Here is a 4,793-nt window from a genome sequence, read left to right as displayed (position 1 = left end):
GGTTTATACAATTCCGAAATGCAGACCAGAGCTCAAAAATACAGAGCAGGTTGGGGAGAATCCTTGGGGGAGAGCAACTCTTATTTCTTTCATTAGGAGAATAGCTCCGCTTTTATTCTCTTGCCCTCTAAGACTCCACTCCAGAATGTATTTCTTTAACTCAGGTATGCAGGCATGTTGCCACAGAGTGGTTCAGCACTACTAGTCTCCTTATTAAAATGGTAGAGCTTTAGTTTTAGTTGGGGAAAGGCAAGCTCATTTAGCTTCACCTCTATTTTTATTGTTTCAACTGCAGGAAAATACCATCTAGCTCCTGTTTCCCTATTCCTTGTTCAATGGCTAGATTTCCATCTTGCCTTGCCTAGTACTTTGCAGAAGGGATTTGAGGAGGGTGGAGGTAAAGTACAGACACTGAAGGAAAAAGCTCAATACAAGAACAGCATGTTTTCCAATCTGCTCTTTTAAAACATCCACTTTCCAAGAGCTGTGGGGGTTTAAAGGGATTAGACATTATGACACATCTGTCAGATTGCCATAGAATTTGTCAAAAATCACCATCAGAGTGAAACTTACTCAGTGAAGCTTACTTATATCATAGACAGGCTTACAATACATTTTCGGTTCTTTATACCAAAAGTTATAGGGATCATCCAAATATTTTCTGATGGCTGTTTAATAAAAGAGTGAGGGGAGAAAACAGACTCTTAACCATCTGAATATTATAGAATTAAGTATCTAATGGGTTTTCTTTTCTAAGTTTGGTTCTTTCTTTATATCATGACCTACTAATGACAGATAATACTTACAACAAGGCCATATACATGCTACATGCTGTTCTAGTTCCTCCCAATAAAAAGTTGATTATTATTCCAGTTAAAGTATATTAACAGAATGGAGCCTGCCCTATAGCACAGTGATTAAGCACTGTGCATGGGGAACCAGATCCCACATGGATATTATATATATATATATACATATATATATAGGCTTTGAACAGAATGTAATGGTTGTAACTATGTCATTCTTTTTTAAATCTTGTTTTTTTCTTTTACCTATGAAGAGAATCTATTTATCCTGGTTAGATATAAATTCAAAACAAATATTGAATACCAGCTCTTGTATCTGCAGCATTTTAGACTTAAACTTTAAATGGGATCTTCAAGAAGGCAAGTATGAAAACCTCATAGTAATGTTTGTTTCTCACTAGCCACCACTACCAAACTACATCGACTGCAGTACCTGAAGAAATCATGAGGCACCATATGATACTAATGTCTATTTAGAATGTTTTCCATTCTGTATTAGAAAATAAAGCACATTACTTAAATAACTCAAATGGCAAGAACAAAAATAATAAGAGCCCTCCCCTAAAAGCCATCTGTGAATTAGCATATGGGCTTCTGGAAACCAACATCTTGGTTCTATACGTGAGTCAGGGAAAGAAAAAGAAAAAGAAAGAATGAAAGAAAAAAAGAGGCTCTGTCTTTAAATATAAAACAAGGAATGATGTTCTCCAATCAAGAGGACTTCAAAGAGGGAAGGTATTTATGAGAACTCAGCAGTCAGTTGGACCTCACACAGGCTCAACCCAGGGCTGATCCCAAGAGCAGTCACAAAACTTGAAGTCAGCCAAGACTCAGGCTCTGCCGATGGAAAAATCTGTTTCTGAGCCCATGCTCTGTAAATCCAGGCACGTTCTCTATGCAATATAGGTTTTGTAGTTTTGGCAAATCAACCTATCTTGAACTGGAAAACAGTTCAGTGAAGCATTAAGAGAGAAAGGATATGAATCAAAAGCAAGCCTTGCAGCGGTAGCAGCCACTGATACTAGTAGGCAAGTGATTCTGAACCTTAAAAGACCTTCATCGTTGTCCAGGTCCCACCTCTATTCCAAGTAGGGGGCAAAGACTAACTTTGTGGCTTAGTAAAAGGTTCAATGTCCATCTTGCATTTATCAGATACTATATATCTGCCTTAAATATAGAGGTTGTTATAAACTGACCAAGTCATGTGGATAGAGAAATGAAGTTAAAATGCTTTTACATATTCTGGGTTGCTGGAAAACATTTTTCCTTGAAATTCTCCTGTTGCAAAAATCTGTCTTCTTCAAGCCTGGATTTCTAAAGGGAAAACTCACAACCTGACAATAGGAATAAAAGATAGATTTTAACTCTCTCTATTGACATTTTAAATTAGACATGGTTGCAGGGCCACTCCAGATGACAATTACCCCCTACTGGTACCTCCTATTAATGGATTACAAGGCAAACTTTGTCTGCTACCCAGTAATCCTACCTGCTAATTACTCAGAAAGACCCAGGTACTTAACAAGTGACCTAAGAGTTTTCAGGAGTTTGAGGATCTCTTAGGGAGGGGTGGGGGATGACTTTAAAAAGCCACATAGTGATGATGACAATCAGTCTGGAGCTGCTGAAATCCTATTCTCACAGCATAATGAAGCTTTTCAGGCAGTCAATCTCCCTAGACATTTTCCTTTGCCAACAGTTACAACAATAAGAGAAACTTTATTAGTGATGTGGCTTTTTTTTTTTTTTTTTTTTTTTTTTTTGCTGACTACACCCACTGAACTATTTGCAGACTCTGCCAAGTGGCAAGTGCACAGTGAAGTTTCAGATAAAAGAAGACTTTGGACTCTAGCCCTAAAGTGATATCTGGAAGGTACATGTTTTCTTTTGGATAGAAAAGAGAAGATGAGAGTTGGGGGTAGGAAAAAGGCAAGGAAGATGCCAAGAATCAGGAAAGGCTGAGATAAACTAACACTTTGGCTTATTTTTCTTCTGTTTCTTCTCAGTCATCCCAGTGGGACAGTACTGGGTGAAGTTCCAGGAACTCTCTGAGGACAATGGCAGACTTCAGTGCTGGTTCTGATTCTGGCTGTAAAACAACTGATCCCTGGGGGATTCCTGTTCTAAAGGAGAAGCATCAGTGGGAAGCATTGCTAAGGAATTCAGATGGTGAAGAACTTGCCAGAGGTCACTAAAGTCACTGTTCAAGGTGAAGTAATTAGTTCATTGATTCAATTGACATTTGCTGAGGGCCATTAAGTATTAGATGCTAGAGTTACATGTCTCCCATATGTAATTCAAGTACAATCAAAGTTGCAATGGGTCCAGCAGAGGTGGTGCACCCTGCATTGCAGAAAGCTACATGGAGAATCTGGATTGGCTTCCCAGGTCAACTTGTACATGTTGAGTGCCTGTGCAAAATATACACATATGTATATTTTGGATGCAAAAGCATCCATACAGCAGAGGGGAAAAAGGAAAATAAATAAATGAAAAAGGAATTTAATAGTAGTAATTATACTAATTACCTGTTGCTCTATGACTAAAATACCCCCAGAACTTAGCAGTGTGCAACAAGCATTTATGATCTCATAATTTATGCAGGTCTCTCTTGCAGTTGCAGTCAAGCTGTCTGCTGGGGCTAAAGGACCTGTTTATAAGAAGGCTCATATGGTTGGTGGCAGGAGGCCCTATTTTTTTGTGGTCTACTGACTGGAAGCACTAATTCTTTACCAGTTGGGCCCCTATGTGGGGCTTCCCTTTTTTTTTTTTTTTTTTGAGAGATTTTTTCTATAACATGTGTGTACTTGCTGGAGAAACAGAGAGAGACAGAGAAACAGAAAGCAAGCAGAGAGACAGAAATCAAGAAATCACCCCCCCCCCAGAGGGATGGCCACACTGCAATACCTTCTCCTCCATTCTTCTCTTGGGATTTTGGGCATGCATATACATATACCCAGTGTGAGTTTCAAGTCACTGAATTTAAGACTAGAACTGTGGTCAACTACATGGTAGTCCAGCAATGTAACCATTGAGCAGGTCTCACACCGGGTTCAAGAATCTTTACAAAGTGGCAAGTTGACTTCCTCCAGAGCAAGTGATCCAAGAGCATGGAGAAGTCAGAATGCTTTCTATTACCTAGGATAGGAAGTCACGTTTACCATATTCTACTTGTTAGGATCAAGTCACTAAGCACTGGAATATTATTCAGTCACACACACAGAAATGCATGACATGCAACAACATGGATGAATCTTGAAACATAATGCCAAGTGAAAGATGCCAAGCACAAGAGGTAAATATGATACAATTCCTTTTATAGAAAATATCTAAAATAGGTTAAATCCATAGGAACAGCAAGCAAATTGTTGGTTACCAGGGTTTAGGAGATAGGAGGGTGGGGAATGATTGCTTAATAAGGATGGGGTTTCCTTAGGGGCTAAGAACATGTTTTGGAAGTAAATGAAAGGGAAGGCTACACAACATTTTGAATGATTGATTGATTGATTGATTGATTTTTGCTTTCTGTAGCCCTGCCAGAGCAAGGCCTCAAAAAATTGGCTTAAGACTCAGAATTGTTCCTCTCCATGGAAATTTTTGGTAAAAGGTGAAAGATTTATATGCTCTGAAGAGAAACCAGAGTATTTTTGAATGTATTAAAAGCTGCTGAAACATACTCTCTAAAATGGTTAATCTGATGTCATGTGAATTTTATCTCAATATTTTTTTCACCAAGAAAAAGGTTTTTTTCAACAAATCTCATTGTTTCTGCACTCAGAGCAGTATTAATTATCAAATGTTACCTGTACTCTTTCTCATTTTTCTAGTGAGATTTTGTCACAAATATGGAGCTTCTCTCACTTGATAAGGAATGAACAAAGCCCTATAGAAACAATATAGTCCCAGCTTTACAAGAGAAAAATTACTTGAATTCCTCTAGTAAATGAGATTATTGACAACAATTATATCATTTATTACTTTCCTTCT

General features: G+C 38.1%; 1 non-coding gene across 1 annotated transcript; it reads right to left on the bottom strand.

Annotated features, from left to right (window-relative positions):
* Positions 1-4,335: 4,335 nt before the first annotated feature.
* LOC114007962 (U5 spliceosomal RNA) lies at positions 4,336-4,451 on the bottom strand. Its single transcript, XR_003549534.1, has one exon. It is a non-coding gene; the product is annotated as a U5 spliceosomal RNA (small nuclear RNA).
* Between the last annotated feature and the right edge of the window lie 342 nt (positions 4,452-4,793).

This window comes from Tupaia chinensis, unplaced genomic scaffold (genome assembly GCF_000334495.1).
Source record: "Tupaia chinensis unplaced genomic scaffold, TupChi_1.0 Scaffold000263_1, whole genome shotgun sequence".
In the NCBI taxonomy this organism is placed as follows: domain Eukaryota; kingdom Metazoa; phylum Chordata; class Mammalia; order Scandentia; family Tupaiidae; genus Tupaia; species Tupaia belangeri.
Note: the sequence above shows the minus strand (reverse complement) of the source record. Positions and strands in the feature narration are given on the sequence as shown.